Source organism: Lutra lutra, chromosome 10, assembly GCF_902655055.1.
Source record: "Lutra lutra chromosome 10, mLutLut1.2, whole genome shotgun sequence".
In the NCBI taxonomy this organism is placed as follows: domain Eukaryota; kingdom Metazoa; phylum Chordata; class Mammalia; order Carnivora; family Mustelidae; genus Lutra; species Lutra lutra.
Window position 1 is genome coordinate 60,730,100 of NC_062287.1, and position 25,974 is coordinate 60,756,073.

The 25,974-nt window shown below is 41.4% G+C and overlaps 1 pseudogene; it reads left to right on the forward strand.

The window, feature by feature from the left end:
• Positions 1–25,455, forward strand: part of LOC125078132 (olfactory receptor 52B4-like) — a 123,722-nt pseudogene extending 98,267 nt beyond the window's left edge.
• Positions 25,456–25,974: the final 519 nt, after the last annotated feature.

The window sequence follows — 25,974 nt, forward strand, 5'->3', positions numbered from 1 at the left end:
GTTCCTGCTCCCTTCCCCCAGGGAACTTAAAACAAGTCCCGGAAACCAGCTCCAGCTGTGGAGGCAAGAAAAACAAGGCTGTACCCACCTCGGGTCTAGCCCTGACATAAGTACAGCCACCTTGGCAAAGCAAAAGCCGGCACCTTGCACTGTAAGAGTGGGTTAGCATAAGAGTGGCCATCCTGAAGGCCGGGAAGCCATTTTACTGAGCGTCCCTAACAGGCGACACTGGTAGGAGACTTGAGATAAGAGGTGGTGGTGCCACAGGGACCAAATGTTAAAGAAAAACAAGTAGTTAACTTGCAGAGATCACAATCCTGCAAGACAGGAGTTTCCCTTGGTTTGCAAATGTCCTGGTGATTTACAACAAAAAGGCTATCTTTTCAGTGCCTCAATTTCCAGAGACAAATGGCTCAGTCCTCAAGGCCTAAGGTTCCCCTCCCCACCATAAAACTGAGGAAGGATGAGGCAGAAGGAAATGTAGATAAAGCTAAATTTCTTCTATACCTAAATCACACTTAACCACCAGGATGGCACCTGGGTGACACGGGGGGGGGGGGGGGGGGAGAGGAAGGGGCAAAAAAAAGGTTCAACTGTCGAAGTGGGGCGCAAGATATATGTAGCTATGAAAACGTGCCTTGAAAATGCTATATAAACCCTTGGTTTTGAGTGCTCGGGGTCCTTGTTGAAACCCACTGTGCCGGGCAGATACTTGGAGCACAGCTAGCTGGAAATAAACCTTGCTGTGTGACTTGCATTATCAAGAGTGCTCTCTGTCTAATTGAGGGGTGGTCGACTCTGTTCCCTAACAGTACCATGCACAAACCAGACTGAAACTGACCATCTGTGGTCATTCTGAAACCAATCAATTCTAAGTGGAATAATTAGGTCTGGACTGGGAACCACAAGGCAGGAGCTCTGTCAGCCTGCTGCACGATGATAGATGTCCTGCTTGGGGTGCCCTCACTCTGTAAACCCTGTTTCTAAAGTGACCACATGGGCCCCCTGGGATTATACTTCCTGTATGTGAACGTGACCATCCTGATCTCACCTCAATCCCTCTGAACGCTGTGCTGTGTCCAAAGCTCTGAACGCTGTGCTGTGCTTGACTCAATGCCTTGGACCAGATGGGAAAGGATTCCTATAGAAACAGGGAGGAAGTGTGGAGGCCAAGAAAAACAGGGCTGTACCCACCTTGAGTCTAGCCCTGACACAAGTACAGCCATCTTGGCAAAGCAAAAGCCGGCACCTTGCACCCCCCTCTCCACCCACTCCCCTCCCCTCAGCAGTCTGTGTGACATTCCTCAACCACCTCTAACTGCCCTAAAAGGAAAACAAGTAGTTAACTTGTGGAGATCACAATCCTGCAAGACAGGAGTCTCCCTTGCTTTACAAATGTCCTAGAGATCTACAAACAAAGAAGCTATCTAACAATAGCACAATTTCCAGAGGCAAATAACTCAGTTCCTCAAGCCCTAAATAAAGTTAAATTTCTTCTAAACCCAAATCTCACTAACAAGGAAGCTTGATAACAAGAATGGGACATTCCCCCAGGAAACTCCCAATTGTCTTCATGCTAGTGCCTCATTAAAGGGAAAAATGGCCTTGGCTTGATAGTAACCAGACCTTCAATATCCTGACAGTCTTCTTTACCCTGATAGCCCTTCTGAACACCCCCTTTGTCCTCACCCACCGTTGAGTCCACCCCTACTCTGCCTTTAAGAACTCTGACTATAATCTGGCTCGGGGTCCAAGTCCCTACTCTGCTGTGTCGGGTATACTTGGGCCCAAGCTTAAGCTTGTCAAATAAACCCTCATGTGATTGCATCGGTGCTTGGCTCCTCGGTGGTCTCTCGGACGTGAAAACACGGGCATAACAGAAGCGTCCTGGCTCTCTAAAGTAAACCCCATTGGCTATGAGACATCTTTCTCTGGTGTGGTAACTGTGGAGACTCATGGTTACATTCAGTTCTTCAGACAGGTCTCATCCTACTCAGAGGGGTCTTGATACTTGTCGGGTTCCCTGCTACTCCAGACTAATTACTCAGGTCCTGACAGAACCCCTCCAAGTTGCACCCATTAGGGTTCGTGATGGGGTAGCCTGTTTCTTGGTTGGGTCCTGAAAATTTAAGGAATGAAATGAAGGATTTTAGCTCAGGCTGACATCCTATGTGTAATTTCTCAGGCCTGTCCCTTGGCGATTGAGAAAACTCTACTACAGAGGGCAGGCCTCCCAGGGCAAAAACCCCCTCCCACACATGATGCAGTGCACAGCCATGCATGGCAGTCTCAGGAGAAAGTTGTGGTCAGGGACCCGGCCCCCCTGGCAGGCCATTCTTGGCCTAGCCCAGCAGGCTTCACTTGGCGGTCTCCTTATTGGGAAACTGGGAGGACACTTTACTCTGGCTCAGTTCTCAGTACTCTTCCTCTCCTAGCCCTTCCCTCTTCAAGTTCCCTCAGGCATGGGCTTCATAAAACAGCAGGAGACTTGCATTCAGGGTTCTTTGGCAGTCTGCCCTGATCTCTCTGACCCCAGAGGGGGAGATGGAATGAGGAAGTTGGCACTGTTAAAATCAGTAATAGATTCAGCCTTTGTCTAAGCAGACAAAACCAGTTTAGCTATGGAAAGTTGAATTTAGCTTATTTGCAAGGCTACCTTGATCTGGGTCACTTCTTGCTGAGGCTTTTGGAAATCATAAGCAAAGCTTGAACTGTTCTCCCTGGGTTGATATCAGGTAACCAGTGATCAATTCCCTGCAATTTATAAGGCAATTCTAAAATTATAACTAATCACTGTGAAGAATCAACAGTCAAAGCTTTCCCCCATACAAGCTGCTTCATACACTCCCATGCCTCATACCATGTTTTGGTTTGAGTGTTCCTGGTTTTCAAACCGTCTGATGTGTGCACGAAAAACTTCTACTGATGACCGCTTCAGTAATTCACCAGTTTTACTTCTGTTATTAATGAACGTGAAGAGCACTTCCTCATGTTTGAGCCTCTTCCTGATGCTACTAAAGGCTTCACCATTACTTTCATTTTGCCTTATTGCTTTTAAGCAGCTACTCTCATGCCTGATTGCTTAGCCCTCCCCAGATCGTCTGAGCCACAGATCCTCTCATCGTCTCCTCTCATCGTCAGGTGTCCCTTGTCAGGCTTTGCCCTTCGCACTACCTCTGATTTTCTTTGTATTTATTCTAATTAGGGTCTTTCATAAAATGAGGACTTTTTTTTTTTTTGGCTAATATCGCTTTAATATTTTAGAATATATATTGTTTTCCTTTACTTTAAATTCTGGAATCCCAATGAAATATGTATTATTTCTCTTAATTTGTCCCACAAGTCACTGAGACTGTTTTCTTTTTTTTCCTCTTCCAATTCAAGCTGGATTTTTTCCCCTCTTTATTGTGATATAATGGACAAATAAAAATTATATCTATTTAAGGTCTACAAAATATTGTTTTGATATACGTATATACTGTGAAATGATGACCGCCATCAAGCTGATTAATATATCTGTCACCTCACAGAGTTACTTTTTTTGTGTGGTGAGAATACTTGAGATTTATTCTCTTAGCAAATTTCAAGTACACAATACAGTATTTTTTTTCAGTTGAGCTTAGTTTATTCTACTTTGTTTACACAATACAGTATTTTTAAAACATTTTGTTTATTTGAGAGAGAGAGAGAGATAGGACATGAGCAGGTGAAGAGTAAATGAGGAGGCAAAGGGAGAAAGAATTTGAACAGACTCCCCCACTGAGTGTGGAGACAGAGCCGAGGAGTGACTCTCAGCTCGGGGTAACCGTGAACCGGTCGCACGCTCGGTCGGCTCGGAGCACGGCCGGAGGCAGGGTGATGGGAGTCATTGGGCGCTGTTCTCTAGGCGCACTGAGGAGTGGGGCCCCGGGCTCTCGGCTCCTCCGGGCCGGACACCAGGAAGCCGCCATCTTCATTCCTGCCCTCCGGACACTACGGAAGGCGCTCAGGGAAGAAAAGCTTCCGAAAGCAAACCCAGCAAACCCGAGCGGATTACTCAGCCCGGCCCCGGGTAAGGGTGGTGCAACTCCGCCTGGGTCAAAGACACCGGAGAATCACTACAACACGCCCCTCCCCCAGAAGATCAGCAAGAAACCCAGCCAGGACCAAGTTCACCTACCAAGGAGTGCAGTTTCAATACCAAGGAGAGCGGCGGAATTCCAGAGGAGAAGAAAGCAAACCATGGAACTCATGGCTTTCTCCCCATGATTCTTTAGCCTTGCAGTTAATTTAATTTTTTTTATTTTTCAATTTTTTTCCTCTTCTTCTGCTAATTTTTTTTAACTTTTACCATTTTCTTTTTTTAACGTTTTCTAAATAGTTTATCTAATATATATATGTATATATTTTCCTTTTTATATTTTTTATCGGCTTACTTTTTTAAATAGTTTCTTTCTTTTTTTTTTTTTTTCCTTCTTCTGAACCCCTTTTTATCCCCTTTCTCCCCCCTCACGATTTCGGATCTCTTCTGATTTGGCTAAAGCATATTTTCATGGGGTTGGTGCCACCCTTTTAGTATTTTACTTGCTCCTTCATATACTCTTATCTGGACAAAATGACAAGGTGAAAAAATTCACAACAAAAAAAAAGAACAAGAAGCAGTACCAAAGGCTAGGGCCCTAATCAATACAGACATTAGTAATATGTCAGATATAGAGTTCAGAATGATGATTCTCAAGGTTCTAGCCGGGCTTGAAAAAGGCATGGAAGATATTAAAGCAACCCTCTCGGGAGATATAAAGCCCTTTCTGGAGAAATAAAGAACTAAAATCTAACCAAGTTGAAATCAAAAAAGCTATTAATGAGGTGCAATCAAAAATGGAGGCTCTCACTGCTAGGATAAATGAGGCAGAAGAAAGAATTAGCGATATAGAAGACCAAATGACAGAGAATAAAGAAGCTGAGCAAAAGAGGGACAAACAGCTACTGGACCACGAGGGGAGAATTCGAGAGATAAGTGACACCATAAGAGGAAACAACATTAGAATAATTGGGATTCCAGAAGAAGAGGAAACGGAGAGGGGAGCAGAAGGTATATTGGAGAGAATTAATGGAGAGAATTTCCCCAATATGGCAAAGGGAACAAGCATCAAAATCCAGGAGGTTCAGAGAACCCCCCTCAAAATCAATAAGAATAGATCCACACCCCGTCACCTAATAGTAAAATTTACAAGTCTTAGTGAAAAAGAGAAGGTCCTGAAAGCAGCCCGGGAAAAGAAGTCTGTAACGTACAATGGTAAAAATATTAGATTGGCAGCACACTTATCCACAGAGACCTGGCAAGCCAGAAAGAGCTGGCATGATATATTCAGAGCACTAAATGAGAAAAACATGCAGCCAAGAATACTATATCCAGCTAGGCTATCATTGAAAATAGAAGGAGAGATTAAAAGTTTCCAGGACAAACAAAAACTGAAAGAATTTGCAAATACCAAACCAGCTCTACAGGAAATATTGAAAGGGGTCCTCTAAGCAAAGAGAGACCCTCAAAGTAGTAGATCAGAAAGAAACAGAGACAATATACAATAACAGTCACCTTACAGGCAATACAATGGCACTAAATTCATATCTCTCAATACTTACCCTGAATGTTAATGGGCTAAATGCCCCAATCAAGAGACACAGGGTATCAGAATGGATAAAAAAAACAAAACCCATCTATATGTTGCCTACAAGAAACTCATCTTAAACCCGAAGACACCTCCAGATTTAAAGTGAGGGGTGGAAAAGAATTTACCATGCTAATGGACATCAGAAGAAAGCAGGAGTGGCAATCCTTATATCAGATCAATTAGATTTTAAGCCAAAGACTATAAATAAGAGATGAGGAAGGACACTATATCATACTCAAAGGAACTGTCCAACAAGAAGATCTACCAATTTTAAATATCTATGCCGCTAACGTGGGAGCAGCCAACTATATAAACCAATTAATAACAAAATCAAAGAAACACATCGACAAGAATACAATAATAGTAGGGGATTTTAACACTCCCCTCACTGAAATGGACAGATCATCCAAGGAAAAGATCAACAAGGAAATCAAGGCCTTAAATGACGCACTGGACCAGATGGACATCACAGATCTATTCAGAACATTTCATCCCAAAGCAACAGAATACACCTTTTTCTCTAGTGCACATGGAACATTCTCCAGAATAGATCACATTCTTGGTCCTAAATCAAGTCTCAACTGGTATCAAAAGATTGGGATCATTCCCTGCATATTTTCAGACCACAATGCTCTGAAGCTAGAACTCAATCACAAGAGGAAATTTGGAAAGAACCCAAATACATGGAGACTAAACAGCATCCTTCTAAAGAATGAATGGGTCAACCAGGAAATTAAAGAAGAATTGAAAAAATTTATGGAAACAAATGATAATGAAAACACAACGGTTCAGAATCCGTGGGACCAACAAAGGCAGTCCTGAGAGGAAAATATATAGCGGTACAAGCCTTTCTCAAGAAACCAGAAAGGTCTCAGGTACACAACCTAACCCTACACCTAAAGGAGCTGGAGAAGGAACAGGAAAGAAACCCTAAGCCTAGCAGGAGAAGAGAAATCATGAAGATCAGAGCAGACATCAATGAAATAGAAACCAAAAAAACAATAGAACAAATCAACGAAACTAGGAGCTGGTTTTTTGAAAGAATTAATAAGATTGATAAACCCCTGGCCAGACTTATCAAAAAGAAAAGAGAAAGGACCCAAATAAATAAAATCATGAATGAAAGAGGAGAGATCACAATGAACACCAAAAAATACAGAAAAGTATAAGAACATACTATGAGCAACTCTACGCCAACAAATTTGACAATCTGGAAGAAATGGATGCATTCCTAGAGACATATAAACTACCACAACTGAACCAGGAAGAAATGGAAGCCTGAACAGACCCATAACCAGTAAGGAGATTGAAACAGTCATCAAAAATCTCCAAACAAACAAAAGCCCAGGGCCAGATGGCTTCCCAGGGGAATTCTACCAAACATTTAAAGAAGAGCTAATTCCTATTCTCCTGAAACTGTTCCAAAAAATAGCAATAGAAGGAAAACTTCCAAACTCATTTTATGAGGCCAGCATCACCTTGATCCCAAAACCAGACAAGGATCCCATCAAAAAAGAGAACTACAGACCAATATCCTTGATGAACACAGATGCAAAATTCTCAGCCAAAATACTAGCCACTAGGAGTTCAACAGTACATTAAAAGGATTATTCACCACGACCAAGTGGATTTATTCCAGGGCTGCAAGGTTGGTTCAACATCTGCACATCAATCAATGTGATACAACACATCAATAAAAGAAAGAACAAGAATCATATGATACTCTCCATAGATGCTGAAAAAGCATTTGACAAAGTACAGCATCTTTCCTGATCAAAACTCTTCAAAGTGTAGGGATAGACGGCACATACCTCAATATTATCAAAGGCATCTATGAAAAACCCACCGCAAATATCATTCTCAATGGAGAAAAACTGAAAGCTTTTCCGCTAAGGTCAGGAACACGGCAGGGATGTCCGTTATCACCACTGCTATTCAACATAGTACTAGAAGTCCTAGCCTCAGCAATCAGACAACAAAAGGAAATTAAAGGCATCCAAATCGGCAAGGAAGAAGTCAAATTATCACTCTTTGCAGATGATATGATACTCTATGTGGAAAACCCAAAAGACTCCACTCGAAAACTGCTAGAACTTGTACAGGAATTCAGTCAAGTGTCAGGATATAAAATCAATGCACAGAAATCAGTTGCATTGCTCTACACCAACAACAAGACAGAAGAAAGAGAAATTAAGGAGTCCATCCCATTTACAATTGCACCCAAAACTATAAGATACCTAGGAATAAACCTAACCAAAGAGGTTAAGAATCTATACTCAGAAAACTATAAAGTACTCATGAAAGAAATTGAGGAAGACACAAAGAAATGGAAAAATGTTCCATGCTCCTGGATTGGAAGAATAAATATTGTGAAAATGTCTATGCTACCTAAAGCAATCTACACATTTAATGCAATTCCAATCAAAGTACCATCCATTTTTTTCAAAGAAATGGAACAAAGAATCCTAAAATTTATATGGAACCAGAAAAGACCTCGAATAGCCAAAGGAATATTGAAAAAGAAAGCCAAAGTTGGTGGCATCACAATTCCGGACTTCAAGCTCTATTACAAAGCTGTCATCATCAAGACAGCATGGTACTGGCACAAAAACAGACACATAGATCAATGGAACAGAATAGATAGCCCAGAAATGGACCCTCAACTCTATGGTCAACTCATCTTCGACAAAGCAGGAAAGAATGTCCAATGGAACAAAGACAGCCTCTTCAATAAATGGTGTTGGGAAAATTGGACAGCCACATGCAGAAAAATGAAATTGGATCATTTCCTTACACCACACACGAAAATAGACTCAAAATGGATGAAGGATCTCAGTGTGAGAAAGGAATCCATCAAAATCCTTGAGGAGAACACAAGCAGCAACCTCTTCGACCTCAGCCGCAGCAACATTTTCCTAGGAACATCACCAAAGGCAAGGGAAGCAAGGGCAAAAATGAACTTTTGGGATTTTATCAAGATCAAAAGCTTTTGCACAGCAAAGGAAACAGTGAACAAAACCAAAAGACAACTAACAGAATGGGAGAAGATATTTGCAAATGACATATCAGATAAAGGGCTAGTGTCCAAAATCTATAAAGAACTTAGCAAACTCAACACCCAAAGAACCAATAATCCAATCAAGAAATGGGCAGAGGACATGAACAGACATTTCTGCAAAGAAGACATCCAGATGGCCAACAGACACATGAAAAAGTGCTCCATATCACTCGGCATCAGGGAAATACAAATCAAACCACCAGGAGATATCACCTCACACCATTCAGAATGGCTAAATTAACAAGTCAGGAAATGACAGATGCTGGCGAGGATGCGGAGAAAGGGGAACCCTCCTACGCTGTTGGGTGGGAATGCAAGCTGGTGCAACCACTCTGGAAACAGCATGGATGTTCCTCAAAATGTTGAAAATAGAACTACCCTATGACCCAGCAATTGCACTGCTGGGTATTTACCCTAAAGATACAAATGTAGTGATCCGAAGGGGGACGTGCACCCGAATGTTTATAGCAGCAATGTCTACAATAGCCAAACTATGGAAAGAACCTAGATGTTCATCAACAGACGAATAGATAAAGAAGATGTGGTATATATACACAATGGAATACTAAGCAGCCATCAAAAGAAATGAAATATTGCCATTTGCGACGACGTGGATGATACTAGAGGGTATCATGCTTAGCGAAATAAGTCAGTCGGAGAAAGACAACTATCATATGATCTCCCTGATATGAGGGAGAGGAGATGCAATATGGGGTGTTAAGGGGTTAGGAGAAGAATAAATGAAACAAGATGGGATTGGGAGGGAGACAAACCATAAGTGACTCTCAATCTCACAAAACAAACTGAGGGTTGATGGGAGGAGGGTGGTTGGGAGAGGCGGGGTGGGTAGGGAATGTGCTATGGTGAGTGCTGTGAAGTGTTTAAACCTGGCGATTCGCAGACCTGTACCCCTGGGGATAAAAATATATGTTTATAAAAAATAAAATTAAAATAAAAAAAAATAGTCCTTTTGTGACCCACGAACAAAACACGGATATTCTTTTCTCTACAATGGCCAGAAGAAAGATATGCACATAGACACATTTAGCATAAAAATGAGAAATAAAGCCAAGGTATGGATTATAATGCTTCATAACTAAGATATTACTGAAGGACCTGTCCTTTGTTAAGTGCTGGAAGAGATGGAGTGTGTAGAGATATTGGGTGTGTCATTGCCATATTCCTAGCCTTAGGAGGGAGGAGAAAAAGGCTCAACAATCAATCAGAGACCAGGAAATAGGGTGGGAGTAGAATGCTTACTAAATGTAAAAATCATCTTCAGTAATCTGTAATCAAAGAGTACTAATACTAGTAGATTAAAGAGAATGTGTAGCAAGTGATACCTAAGAAGTTTCATGAATGGATATGTAAAGCCGCAGACCTTCTTTTGTATATAGGACTTTGAATGTAGGTGAGGAAAGTGCTGTACTTTCCCACATCTAGCTGTGTCCTTCCTTCCAAACCATCTTTTGGTAGCTTGCAGTGTCAGTGGATGGCTTAGGTTTGTTTGGTGGGAGCCTTCATCCGATTTGGAAGTATTTAAATATGGGAAGCAACATTTCATGCTTTTCCAGATCTTTGATTATCCAGGGTTTAGGTGGAGGAGCCTAGCTTGTGTTATTATGGTAGGCCGTGAGGATATAAGACTGAGGGAGAGGTGGGTGAATGATAGGGTATTCACAGCACTATTTGGATGATCAAGTTCATTAGTGTGAAGTCCACTGGGCCCTCTGCCATGCATTTACTCAACAAGAACTTATTGAAGACTCTGTGACAGATACTGTTCCAGGGATAGAACCGTGAAAAAAGCTGACATGATACCTATCCTCTTAATGTTTATCACTTATTAAGTGAGAAAGCTAAGTAAAGTAAATGAAAATAGTGTGGTAAGTTCTCTGATCGGATAATATGGAGTGCCAGGAGTGTACCTGGGAACATTACCTAATTTGCATATTGTTCAGGAAAGCTGGCTGTGTGCTGTCGATGAGAGAGTTAGCTGGAGAAAGAAAGAAAATGGGGCAAGCTGAAGAAACTTCAAAGACCAAATGTAGGAGGAAAAGGAATGTATTTCCCGGAGCTGAAGATTACATGGTAGGTGTGTGTGACATAGTCAGTGGACTAAAGTTATCTCCCTTTTGATATGGGAGAAGGCTTTCTGGCTTCTTCCACTTTGATAGTCTCACGTGGGGCCTGGTGTTAGTTAATATAATACTTGTTTATAACTGGAGAAGGAAAACTATTGAAAAATATTGGAAGTCTTTAAAGTGACATTGAGGAACTACATGGGTATCGGTAATACCCTGGTGTTAGGTAGAGAACCACGAGTTCCTTGCAAAATCGTGTTGTGAGAGTAAGCAACAAGAGATCTATCGATGTGGATACTACTCACACAACCAGGTAATGTGTCTTCCAGTTAAAATTCATCTGCTTACCTTAGTAGATAGTAAATAAATGGGCATGTTATCTTAAAAATTATTCCTTAAAATCATGAGACAGGTGGTGCCCAGGTGGCTCAGTGGGTTAAAGCACCTACTTTTGGCTCAGGTCATGATATCTGGGTCTTGGTATCGAGCCCCATGTCGGGTTCCCTGCTTAGTGGGGCGTCTGCTTCTTCTTCACCCTCTCCCTCTGGCTCTTCCCCTACTTGTGCTCTCTTGTGCTCTTGTGCTCTTTTTCTTTCACTCACTCAAATAAATAAATAAATTATTTTAAAAAAAATGAGGAGACAAAGTAGAAGCCAAGAAAACAAAATGAAATAAGACAAACTTGACTTCAAGTTCGTGGAGATGGAAGAGTTCACTGATGTTTTCATAGCTTTACTACTCCTCTATCACCCCTCTATCAATTGGGAAGTCCTACCAATTCTGTCTTCTCATCTTTTGAGGTCCCTTAAGCTCTTCTGTTACATTGACTTAGGCTGTCATTTTCTACCTCACTACAGTAATTACACTTGGTTCTGTAAGGACCTAATTTATATTTTTAATTTAGCCAGAGGCTTCCATTTAGGTTAAACAATAACTTTGTTGTTTAACCCTTAAACTGTCTTTGCTCCCCTTCCCTCAGGGGACTTAAAAACAAGTCCCGGAAACCAGCTCCAGGTGTGGAGGCCAAGAAAAACAAGGCTGTACCCACCCTGAGTCTAGCCCTGACATAAGTACAGCCATCTTGGCAAGGCAAAAGCTGGCACATTGCAGTGTAAGAGTGGGTTAGCATAAGAATGGCCATCCGGAAGGCCGGGAAGCTATTTTGCTGAGCGTCCCTAACCAGCCCATACTGCACAGATAACTTGAGATAAGAGAAAGTAGCTAAAACCTGAAAAAACAACTTAATCATATAGCACCAGGGCGGTTAGGTGGTGGTCCCACAGGAACCAAATGTCAAAGAAAAATAAATAGTTAACTTGCAGAGATCACAATCTTGCAAGAGAGGAGCCTCCCTTGGTTTGCAAATGTCCTGGTGATTTACAATAAAAAGACCATCTCTTCAATGGCCCAATTTCCAGAGACAAATGGCTCATTTCCTCCCCACCACAAAACTGTGGGAGGCTGAGGCAGAAGGAAATGTAGTTAAGGTGAAAGTTCTTCTAAACCTAAATCTCACTTAACTGCCAGCGAGATTTAAGACCCTCTCAGAGAGACAGACAACTCTCCGATACCGACGTTTAACTAAAGGAACCGCAGAAGGAGGATTGGCCAACTCAGTCTTATGAACTTAAAAGTTCTCGCCTGGAGGGCCCAAAGGTCCCTGTCTGGATCTGGTAGAGAATTCTCATCTGAGGGGCGAAAGGGTTGTGACCCTGGAAGCTCCAATCTGGAAGTCGTGGGAGATGTCCCCGATGAAAGGGTGCCAAAATGACGTCCACAGTGGACACCATTTGGATGGCTAGTTAAGGATCCTGAGTGTTGTGTGAGTGGGACGGCGCCTGTGGATGTGGTGTGGCTGACCGGCCAGTGGGCATTAGAAGTGCATGGGGGCTTTTGGGAGGGATATCTCTTACTCTCACTCAGAGGACAAAGTCCTCATCTGTGAGACAGCCAGCTGCTGGTTCGGCCGGATTCTCCCTTAGCTTCCTTCCAGTTTTGTCTTCATGGTCGCGCCAGATCGTTTGTCCTGTGAGTGTGTTCTTGTTAATTGTTATAGGTGTATTTGTCTTGTTGTGGACTGAGGACATGATGGGACAGACGCAGACAACTCCTCTGTCTCTGATGATTGACCACTTCTCGGACATCAGGGAAAGAGCTCATAACCTGAGCGCTGACATACGAAAGGGAAAGTTTCGGACTTTCTGCATGTCTGAATGGCCATCATTTAATGTCAGATGGCCCCAGGAGGAAACTTTTCAACTGCCTACTACCTTACAGGTTAAGGCCATCATTTTCAGAGAAAAACCACACGGCCACCCTGACCAAATACCTTACATTTTGGTCTGGCAAGATATGATTGAAAATCCTCCCTCCTGGCTTAAACCTTTTTACCTAACACCCCCATCTGTAGGGGGCCGGGAAACCCCCACCAGCGGCAGGCTCTGGGTAAGGGCCACTGGGTCTGCTGTTGTCTTTGTCCTGTCTCTTTGTAGTCTGTTGTGGTGTTTGTTATGTTTAGAGGAATGGGGCAAACAGAGAGTAAGGAGACTCTGACTTTCATCTCTCTGTTCCTCCTAAATAGATGTGGGGCTTCTCCCTCACTCATTTCGTGTGTTTAAGGATATAACTGGGGCCAACTGAGGGCAGTCTAACTTGAGACAGAGACTTAAGGAATATTCCCAAGCAGCTGCCGAAACAACTTTGTTTCCGGGACATTCCTTGCCCTCTCTGGCCAGACGGAGACTGCCTAGCCCCTCCCCGCCTTGCTGGTGGGAAAGCATGGCGTCTGCTCCTCTGTTGGAGTTAATGAGCTCTAGAACTGGGAATCCTTTCTCTGCCTCCTGGCAGCACTTTGTTCTTCTGTCTCCCCCTTTTGTTTCTGCACCAACGTGCGTGCAGCTTGCATGACTGGCCTCTAGACCATCCTTAGTGCTTCCTGCACCATGGCTCCTCCTCTCTTTGCTGTCAAGGAGCAAGAAGAGCTCCCCCTGGACCTAACACCCCAACTCCAGATCTTCCCACCCATGTCTCAGGTAAACATTCAAAGTGGAGTGGGCTCAGGTGGAATGTAAATCAGCATTTGAACTAAGTTAAGTTTGTCGGGTTAATTAGGATGAACATGTCATTTGAGTTCTCAGTAGTAAATGTGAAACTTCAAAGTTTACTGAAGGTCAAATAAGCTCATATTATTTGTTAAAATCTGTGTTGAAATCTGTTAAAATCTGTTAGCAAAGAGATGACTAAACTGATGGTTAATTGTCTTCTCAAAATTTTAATGGGTGATTATTAAAATAGCTTTCAAAGTCTTTGGTGACTTGAAACTTTAAAGTTTTGCTTGGATGACAAATAAAATTAAATTTGTTGGACATCTAGGTCTTTTCCAGATAGGATAAAGTGCTAAAGCATTGAGTATTGAACATAGGTTTGCACTTTTGACTTCTTACTGCAAAGAAACTAAGAGTATTTAAATCTGTTGGTAAACATGTTTTACGCTTAACTGATTCATAAACTGGCATCTAAAGAATTCTGTTGTAACGGTTCACAATTGGTTAATAGTCTTCACTAGAGATTAAGGTGTTTCTAAGAGTACAAAATGCTAAGTGTAACTAAGACTGATGGAAATAAAGGAAGCAACTCTGTGGAAAAGTAGATGATATGTAAGAAAGATTTAAGGAATGGAAATGCATTTTGTTAAAGATAAAAGGTAATTTTGTCCTAAATGGAGATGGTTGTTTGGAAGGAAATGACTTGGGACAAAACCTGAATGCAAAAGAAAGTTGTAGAAGGTTTGTGAAGGGAAATCTTTGGAATGGAATTTAGGATGGTCAGGACAGACTAAGATTAAAATGAATGGGTTTTAAAGGTACATTGGGGGGGGGCGCCTGGGTGGTTCAGTGGGTTAAGCCGCTGCCTTCGGCTCAGGTCATGATCTCAGGGTTCTGGGATCGAGCCCCACATCGGGCTCTCTGCTCAGCAGGGAGCCTGCTTCCTCCTCTCTCTCTACCTGCCTCTCTGCCTGCTTGTGATCTCTCTCTGTCAAATAAATAAATAAAATCTTAAAAAAAAAAAAAGGTACATTGGTATAAGACTGAAATTCTCTCTGTTCAAAAGGACAAAGTTTTCTTAGATTAATTGATCTGCTGTTATAAAATGCTAAGTCATTAATTACTAGATGTAAGTTTGTGCTTTTGACTTCTCACTGCAAAGAAACTAAGAGTATTTAAATCTGTTGGTAAACATGTTTTTGTGCTTAACTGATTCATAAATTTGCCATCTAAAGAATTCTGTTGTAACAGCTCACAATTGGTTTATATTTAATCTTCAGTAGAGGTTAAGGTATTTCTAAGAGTACAAAATTCTGTTAAGTGTAATTAAGACTGATGGAAATGAGAAAAGCCACTCTGTATGTAAAAAGTAGGAGATATGTAAAAAGAGAGAAAAAGAGCCCGAAGGCCACTGTCAGAGCTAGATCCATTAGTAAAGAATGGAAGGGGAGACTGATCACCTCCCATTAGCCAGGGATACCCAAAAGGGGAGGGTGTCCAACCTGTTTGAATCTGAAGAGTGCTTGACTGTGTGAATGTGTCTGTATGGCTCCATCGCTTTGCTATGGAGTCTGAGTGGGCTGCACCCTGAGTCTCGCGGGGTGTCATATGGCATAACGGTCATCTACTCCACGGAGTAGCCTGGTCCGGGGTTTATACGGACAGACCTTAGTTAAGACGCTCCTAAGTTCCCACGAGGGACGCGAGCAGGACAGCATCTGAAAGATCCCCCTCCCTTTGTTTGTGATGTCTTTCATGATGGGAGGGAAACCCAAAAAGCTCGTATCTCAAGACTGCACACTTAGAAATAAAAAAAAAAAAAAAAAAAAGGAAAGACACTGGTATAGAAAAGCTGGTTTTCTCTCTGTTTAAAAGGGCAAAGTTTTCTTAGGTTAATTGAAATGTAAATGGTTTTCTCTTTGCCTGCCCAGAAAATTCAGTTCCTATGTTTTGTTTTATCAGGTGTTTAACATCCCTAATTATATTTAGGCATGTATTTTAAAACTTTCTAAGGTTTTAGCAATTGTTGACAAGATTTAAACCAATGATAAACCTTGGGTTAGATTTGGGTAAATACTGTAGCCACTCTAGAGGTTCAATACATTTACTAGAGTTCAATGTTTTGATAAGAGTCATCACTTGATATTTAACCATATCTATTCTGAGTTTTTGTCACTTATTATTGTTTTGATTCTCTTGTAAGATGAATTCCGCCTTAAAGGAAATTCATATGGGAAGAATTTTGGGACAAATACAGGTCTTTGATATGTTAAAATCCTGGGAACTGACATGGGTAAAAATTTACAGAAGTAAGGGCTACATTCGGACTAAACCGGAATTAGTAACATGGGACTAGATAAACTGAAAGGTTGTAATGCTGTGTCTCTTAATGTTTTAAACATGACTGGTTCTGTAATGGTTGCTCCTCCAGACTAGGGAAACTTTTTCCTAAGTTATCTGTGACTTCTAGAGATGTAAAAGTACTCATTTGTATACAAATCAAGGCATTCAACTTTTCTCTCTCTCTGAACCCACTGAAACCAAAAGGGCTCAATAAGTATCCTTTCTTCCATGGCAATCAGTCATCTGCATAAGTTCAGTAAGAATCTGTTCTCCTTCTAACAGGACACAATTGGAAACATGGGTTATTTTTACCAAGGCTTTGACTGGGATGTCATATTTGAAAAGACTCAGATATGACCAGACAGTTTAAAGGAACTAAGGTTGACTTTATGAAACCTGGAGCCATAAAGCCCTTTGGAACTGTTGGCCTGATACCTTGCTTACAGAGTTCCCAGCAGCCTCACCAGGTGAGTAAAGAATGTCACTCCTTGGTAGGTGCAGAGCCTCAGAAAGAAGAATTCGCCCAAGTCGACAGGTATTGCAGGCATGTCTGATGGCAAGTACGTGGCTTGGCTTCTGGCCGGGAGAGGCTACTAAAAGTTCAACCTAGAGATTCCTTATAAAAAGTTCTAGTAAAGCAGATTCTAAAAGACCTATATGATTACTTACTGTTCTTGCTGAGCTTATGTAAATAACTAGGCCAGATCTGTTTTTCAAGTGAATTAGTCCTGATTTGGCTTTCTCTGGAAATGAGGGTTATTTTAGAGAGAAAAATGATGTTTTAATAACATGCCTTTATGGGTGTTAAATTCTACATTAGAATTGTCTTTAAATGTTTGTTTCCCTAAGCTAGGCAGCTTAAGGTAAACTTCAGAGGAGTTGCACGATAACACGTGTAAACGATCTTGCTTTTGCCAGTCAGTCAGCCCCAGGTATAAGCAGGAAACTTCAGAAAACTGAAGGATTTGAAAGGAAGAATCAGACTGAGTTAGTGGGAATAGAGGAAATAGCCTCGGAGGACTATGGGTCATGCTTGTGGGGGACGAGCGCTCTCTTACAGACTGTGCAGGGAAAAGGGCATCAGGTGTCAGCAAAGAAAACACAGCTCTGTCAGAGCCACGCCACTTATTTAGGCTTTGATCTCCAAGAGGGAGTTTCTTGGGACGGTGGGCTACTGCAGGCTGTGGATACCGAGGTTCGTGGAGATGGCATGACCTCTCTACGAACTGGCTAAGGGAGGACTCACTATGGTAGAGTGGACAGCTAGGGCAAAAGGAGCATTTCGGGAATTACAAACAGCCTTATTGAGTGCCCCAGCACTGGCCATCCCAGATGTTACCAAGCCCTTCCACTTGTATGTGGATGGAAGGACAGGGGTAACTGAAGAAGTTTAGACTCAGACTCTGAGGCCTTGGCACAGGCCAATAACCTATCTTAATAAGAAACCAGATCCAGTAGCGACTGGGCTCCCCCTTGCCTCCACATAATTGCTGCCACAGCCCTCCTGGTCAAGGGTGCAGGTAAATTTACAGAAATGGACTAAATTAGACTACAAAGGGGATTGGGCTAAGACTAGAACAGGAAAGTTAATTCTTCCCCAAAGACTGGGAAGAAAATTAGTAAGCCAAATACATCAGGGCACTCATTTGGGGACACGCAAGCTTAAAGAGCTTATGGGCAAGCAGTTTCAGATTTCTAAAGTGGGGCGTGTGGCTCAGGATGTGGTTGATAGATGTACTCAATGTCAGGTGGTAAATGCGGAAATAACTGAAATGAAAAGAGAGAAAAGAGATAGAGGTTTGGGTTACCTCTTCCGATCGGGTCAGACAATGACCCTGCATTTGTGAGTTCAGTCTCAGAGGTATTGGCCAAAACTGTAGCCACTAATTGAAAACTACATTGTGCCTACCGGCCCCGGAGCTTGAGGCAAATAGAAAGAATGAAGCAGACTCTCAAAGAGACCTTGGCAGAGTTAATTCTGGAGACTGGCGGTGGGTGGGTAGATCTCCTTCCCTTCACCCTCCTCAGGGTGCAATGTACACCCTACTTAAATAAGGTGACCCCATTTGAAATAATGTTCAGAGAGACTCCCACCCCTTTGGCCTTGATTACAAGAGGTTGCTATAGCAGAAATGACTGATCAGTCTGTACTCCAGTCACTGCAGGCATTACAGTCTGTCTTAAAAGGCCCATGCAGGGATCTGGACTGCCCACACTGGGATGGAAAGGGAGGTTGAGCCACATCCCTACCAACCTGGAGACTTGGTTTGGATACCAAGTGGAAAACCTGGAGCCCTGCTGGAAGGGACTGTTTACTGTCATCCTGACCACCCCCATGGCAATAAAAGTAGAAGGCATCAGGGCCTGGATTCACACGGGTCACGTCAACTGAGCCAAGGATGAGAACGCCCCCGAGGTGGATGCCACTGCTGATGGACCCTGCTGATCCTGGACTGAAACTAAGACTCAAGAAACAATGAGTTCATTAAATTCATTGTTGCCCCTGTTGTTAAGATATAGGCGGGAGGCATAAGCAATTGCAAAATAAAAAGGGGAGTGCTTAACTTACTGTTTCTAATAAAAGGAAGGGGGGGCTCTGCATAACCTTAGGAGAAAGATACTGTTCCTGGGTAAATCACACTGGAGTCATTAAAACAGCCTAGCAGCTATTAAAAGGGGGTATAGAACTGGCAGAAGAGTCAAAGATTTGACTAATGTCCAAAGAAAAGGGGGGAATGTAAGGACCTATTTTATATTAATTTAGCCAGAGGCTTCCATTTAGGTTAAACAATAACTTTGTTGTTTAACCCTTAAACTGTCCTTGCTCCCCTTCCCCCAGGGGACTTAAAAACAAGTCCCGGAAACCAGCTCCAGGTGTGGAGGCCAAGAAAAACAAGGCTGTACCCACCTCGGGTCTAGCCCTGATATAAGTACAGCCATCTTGGCAAAGCAAAAGCCGGCACCTTGCACTGTAAGAGTGGGTTAGCTAAAGAATGGCCATCCTGAAGGCCGGGAAGCCATTTTACTGAGCGTCCCTAACCAGCCCACAGGGCGCACATAACTTGAGACAAGAGAAAGTAGCTAAAACCTGAAAAAACAACTTAATCATATACCACCAGGGTGGTTAGGTGGTGGTGCCACAGGGACCAAATGTTAAAGAAAAACAAATAGTTAACTTGCAGAGATCACAATCTTGCAAGACAGGAGCCTCCCTGGTTTGCAAATGTCCTGGTGATTTACAACAAAAAGGCCATCTCTTCAATGGCCCAATTTCCAGAGACAAATGGCTCATTTCCTCCCCACCCAAAACTGTGGGAGGCTGAGGCAGAAGGAAATGTAGTTAAGGTGAAAGTTCTTCTAAACCTAAATCTCACTTAACCACCAGGGTGACACCGGGGTGGCAAAAAGTTAAACAAAGTTAAACTGTCAAAGTGGGGTGCAAGAGATGTATGTAGCCATGAAGAAGTGCCTTGAAAATGCTATATAAACCCTTGGCTTTGAGTGCTCGGGGTCCTTGTTGAAACCCGCTGCGCTGGGTGGATACTTGGACCCCAGCTAGCTGGTAATAAACCTCGCTGTGTGACTTGCATTCTCGAGAGAGTTCTCGGTCTAATTGAGGGGTGGTCGACTCCGTACCCTAACAGTTCTTTGTTTACAGAATGAGTTCCTATTCCATCTGGGCTCATATTAGGTCTTATAAATAGTGTTTGAATAAATGAATACATTTAGATTTCACAAAAGAGTTTTACTAGCTTTTAAAATAAACTTAGAATATTTTCAGGCATCTTACATGCTCAGAAATCAATTGTACCCTACATGAGTTACCTGCTTCTTAAATATAAGGCATACTTGATAAAATTGTCTAGTTTGGGGACCATATGCAGGGAGATAGATCTCTGACAACCATTTAATTTTACATAAATTGGTTTATTTAGGTTTTATGATTCTCATCAATCATGTTTGTTAATGTATATTTCCTGAATGTCATTACATTTTGTCAGAGCATGAGAATTGATTTAAAATACCATTATTATTAAAAATGTATCTGCCATGTCAGTAGAAATTTTTTGTCTTTTTATCTGGATTTTTAAAAACTTTTTAAAAAAGATTTTATTTATTTATTTGATAGACAGATATCACAAGTAGGCAGAGAGGCAGAAAGAGAGAGAGGGGGAAGCAGGCTGCCTGCTGAGCAGAGAGTCCAAAGTGGGGCTGGATCCCAGGACCCTGGGATCATGACCTAAGCTGAAGGAAGAGGTTTTAACCCACTGAGCCACCCAGGGACCCCTTATCTGCATTTTAATCATTATGTTTATGTAGTTCAGATTGTGGCTTTAAAGACTTAATTCTACTGATTGTATTTTTTACTCTTTTCTTTTTAAAGTAATTGATTTCCAATTGTGGATATTTAATACTTGTATTATTTCTTATTCAATTGATAATGTGTTTAAGACTAACATTTTACACCTTAAAGCAGCTTCTACTACTTTTTGAAGTTTTGCTCCTTAGTGAGTCCTTGGAGACATTTTCTAGTCCATATGTATCTTTTTGTCTTTCTGTCTTATTTGATATTTGTTGGTTATTTATTCACCTAAATATGTTTCTTAAAAACCTCAGTCTCATACACATTTCAGGTGTATATACTTCTTTTTTTTTCTTTTAAGATTTTATTTATTTATTTGACAGAGATCACAAATAGGCAGAGAGGCAGGCAGAGAGACAGGAGGAAGCAGGCTGCCTGCTGAGCAGAGAGCCCAATGTGGGGCTCCATCCCAGGATCCCAGGATCATGACCTGAGCCAAAGGCAGAGTATTTAACCCACTGAGCCACCCAGGCGCCCGAGGTGTATACACTTCTAATATAAGCTAGTGGTTTTAATAATTTACATGTATCTTTTTGATTCTTGAGGAATTTTATCTTACTTGGTGTGAATAATTTTCAAGCTACTTTTGGGATTATCCAGTATTTTCTCACTGATCCTCATTCATCCAATTGCATATAGTATTATAAAAATTATAGCCAATTTTAGGGCCACAAATTCTGCTCTTTGGCATATTTATTCTTGAGCCAGCCATATACTATGTAATTTATTCATGTGTTTAATTTGTTTTATGTGTTTATGCATTTAATACATATATTCAAGTTAATCATGCCAGTTTATTTTTTAACTCATAAATGGCATAATCCCTCTTTTTATTATCACTTAAAACATTTTCTTTACATAGTTTCTACTTTTAGAAAATATTCTGAATTATGTTACCCTTCAATTATATGACCAGGTAATATTACCAGGTAACCTTCTCTGTATCATTCCAGTTTCAGTATGGGTGCTAGAAAAGTCAGCACTATTTTGTCATCTTTTGATTCCTATACACATAGCTTTACCTCATTCTTTTTCAAAGCTATATACTCTTCCACTGTATGAACATACTATAAATGATAAAATCATCCCCATATTAAACATTAAACTGGTGCTAGCATTTCAATTTGTTTTTTCATACTTCTTTAAATCAAATTTCATATTAAATATCTTGCTGCTATGAATATTTTTTAAAAGAGATTTTATTACTTTATTTGAGAGAGAGAGCGTCCGTGCATGCATGAGAAAGAACACCCCAGCAGGGGCAGAAGGAGCAGGGTCGGGGGCAGAGGGAGAAGCAGACTCCCCAGTGAGCAGGGAGACCGACACAGGGCTTGATTCCCGGACCTCAGATCATGACCTGAGCTGATGGCAGATGCTTAACTCACTGAGCTACCCAAGTGTCCCTGCCCATGTGTGTTCCTATTAAAGCGACTCCCTTTTTGCCGAACTCTCATCGTACCACACACATACTGTGAGCACATAGGTGTTGCCCAACTCACCTGTGCAGACATCTCCATCAACATCTGGTATGGCTTTGCTGTACCGATACTGACTGTTACATCAGACCTGATCCTTATTGGCATCTCCTACACTCTCATCCTTCGTGCCATCTTTAACCTTCCATCCTAAGATGCCCGCCAGAAAGCTCTCAACACGTGTGGTTCCCATGTTTGTGTCATTCTTATGTTCTACACACCAGCCCTGTTCTCTGTTCTCACCCATCGTTTTGGTCACAATATTCTGCACTCCTTCCATATACTGTCTGCCAACCTCTATGTAGCCATCCCTCCTGCACTCAATCCAATCATCTAGCGGGTGAAGACCAAGCAGATTCGGGAAAAAATCATCCTACTCCTCTTCCCGAAAGGGAACCAGTGACATGAGACTGAGAGCATGGGAAAGGAAACAGGTAACTATACTGATTTTGGAATGAATTTCATTTTTTTATAGCTAAAATATCTACAGTGGTGATTTAAATACATATGGAATCCTAAAAGTCCTCCATGTGCTGGCGGAATCCGTAAGACAAAGTAAGGAGGTAGATATCAAGAAAGGCAACAAAAAAAGTCGAAGAAGATATGTCTGCTTGAAAACATAGGTCAGAAGGAAATTTCTATCTCATTTTGAGATAGATTTCCAAGACTTATGGGATAGAATATTGATTGTATATAATGTGGAAGAAAAAAATAGAATATTATTCTTAATTAACAGGTTAAAAGAGATAACTAAGGGTCTAACAATTCGAGCTATCTTTGTTGGATACTTTGCAGATGAAAGTTGGTAAAGCTAACAGCAAATGATTACCATCCTTACGAATCATCCAGGGAAGATGAATCATCAAAAAGCATGGTTCTCAAACATAGATGCATACCAAAATCACCTGGGGGATTTGGTAGAAATGTGAAGTCCCAGGTTCTATCCTACTTCAATGGACCTCTGTGTTCTTTAACAGCTCCCTAGGTGATTCTGACACCTAAGAAATTCTGGATCCTTCCAAATCTGAAATGTCCTGGTCCTTTGAAATACCCATATACTTGGTTCTTCTAGTAATTTCCTAGCTTGGAAGTAACATAGCTGTCTTTCATGCTCCCCATAATTGCCTCTTGCTTAGTAGTAGTGATCCATCTTAAAATTCCATAACTGTAAATGTCGTATCATCAAAATATATGATCAATTATCTATCTTATTATAGTCTTTGAAGGATTTCACTTCTGGCACAAAAAATTCTTCTCATGATGATTTTAACGAACAGAGAGATGACCCATTAATAACTTTGTGTGGTAGTCTCTAAAGATAGCCACAGTACTATATTTCATCTCCCATGCTTTTCTGCAGTGTGAGCTTGCCATTCCCACGTTACAGTTGGAGTCTAATTCTACTTATCTTGGATCTGGGTTAAATGTAGGGGCTCCTCGATAAACAGAATTCAGTGAAAGTGACATTCTGAGCCTTCTGAGGTTAGACTACAAAAATCTTTGCAGCTTCCTTTTGGGTCTTTTGAAATGATTTATTTTGGTAGGGTCCCTCTTGGAAGCCAAATAATGAGCTACAAGTATCCCGAGCAAATGGGAAAGCCACGTCTAAATATTCCGGGGGACGAGTCCAGTTGAGATCCCAGCCAACAGTCTGCAACAACTACCAGTCATGTTGGTAAAATATCTTGTGACTTCAGGTATCTGTAGGCTCAGTTGGCATCTCTCGGTAATGTATGAGGGACTCAAAGAGAGAACTACCCAACCAATTGAACCTTAGTCATAGAACCACACGAAGTAATAATTTACTGTTTTAAGCTAATAAACTTGGGAATGGTTAGTTATGCAGCAATAGATAAATGATGCAGAAATTGGGGTGCTCGTAGGGCAAAACCTAAAACATGTAGCATTAGCTTTGGCATAGACAGCAAGCAAAAGCTGAGAAGGCCTAAAAGAAGCTGTTAATGGAGGCTAAAGACAGTGAGAAAATTGTTATTTGAGGCTGGAGAAAAAGGTATAGGTGCCACGTAGTTGTCGGAAGTTTGAAAATACCAAACTTGGAAAGCAGAAAATAGGCCTAATTAATTGATGCATTTGGCCAAGGAGATCTTGAAGCCGACTACTGAAAATATCACCATTATTTTTATGCTACAGATGACAAGTACAGATAGATGTAAGCTAAAGCGAAATTATTCAGGGTTCCAGCCTGATTTGGAGTAAATGCAAAGGAGTCATGGCTGGCTAAAATCAAATGAAAAAGAAATCTCCCCCAAGCCTCTCCAAATGACAAAAGACTCTCAAAGGGGAAAAATATGTCCTCAGGGTGTAATATCTAGGATGAGACTATAAAATCCTTTGCTAAGAATAGAAAAAATATTTAAGGGTATGCCTATTTATTTTCTCAATTAGACAAGAAACTTCTAGGAATCTTAAGGCTATTTTCCCAGAGAACCATAACTTTTCAGGCAAAATCAGACAGGGGGCAAACTGGAAGATATTTGGGGGTACTTTTTTTGTCTAACGGAATAAACCCTAAAGGATTCATAAATACCCACAGTTTTTAAGAGAAAGGGACAGAGGTAAGCACCATCAGCTTCGACTAAAAGGGACAGTTAATGCAAAATGAAAATGGGCCTTTGGGTCTCCAACTTCACTAGGCAGGAAGCAGGTGAAACAAAATACTCAAGAGGTAAACACAGGGCACTACTTAATGAGCAGCAAAGATGACAGAGAGTATAAAGCCAATTGCCCACAGGTTAGACAAAAGCTATGGAAAATCATTCCCTGGGAGTAGGAGTAGCATTGGGTCCTTGTTAAGAAACTGGTAGTATTAATCTCCTCCTGGATTTTTAGAAACGATAATGGACTAGTGACTGTAATGAGACTCTTGCAATATTTTACATATGAGGATCAATTGCAGCTCTCTATCTCAGCATCACCAGAGTGTGTTGGCTGTGTAGATGGTAGATTTTGTCTTCTTTCTTGACTTCACAGGTCTTCAGATTGAAAGGAACTGCGTTCAGGGATCTGCATACAAGGAACCGAACTGAAGGAGCCCTATTCACAAACGCCCTGCTAAAGAGGTTGAGATCCTGGATTTTGAACTAGTTGTGTAATAGGAATGAGACCTTGGGAATCTCAGGGAAGAGGTGAACATATTTTGTTTTTATTTTTGTTTTCTTCTGTGACTGTTTTTGTATGTAAAAGGCGATCTGTGTTATTATGGCCTAGGGTGTACTGTTGCTGGTTTTATTTTCCAAAGATGGCCAAAACCATACAATGCAGCCTATATACCTTTGTGAAATAGAAATTCTGCTATTTCTCCAAGAGGTGCCATGTAATTCCACTCCCCTCTTATCTTGGCTGGTCTTAGTGATGACTTTGAAAAAACGGATGTGATAGATGTGACATTTCAGGATATCCAAGGGTGGATTATAAGAACCCTTACATCTTCTTCATTGGTGTCCTTGGGTAGATATTTGCATTTTTGGACACTCTCCGCAGAACACAGCCACCATCCTGTGAGAATCCCAGACTGCATGGAGAGTTCATGTGCTTAATAGCCTGGCTGAGCTACTAGCGATCAGCTGGAATGAACTGCATCAGTTGCTTAGAATTAAATGCAGCTCCATCCACAATCTGATTGTGGCCTCAGGAGAGAAAGAGGGAGAAGGAGACACCCCAAACAACTGCATGTGTGATCCCAGGAGATCTACAGAATCATGAAATAATAATAAATTGTACGAAACCACTACTTTTGGGGGTAGTTTGTTATGCCATAATAAATAATTGGAAGAACCTGACTCTCAGTACTCTGAATTTTTCTCTAAGGATCTTGACCATCCTACCTCAACTACTTCATTCCTTATAAACACCATAGAATTTGTGTTTCCACAAATTCACGCAGATTATAATAATCTAAATTTTAGGCATTCAGTTCCTGAACCATTACCTTCTAT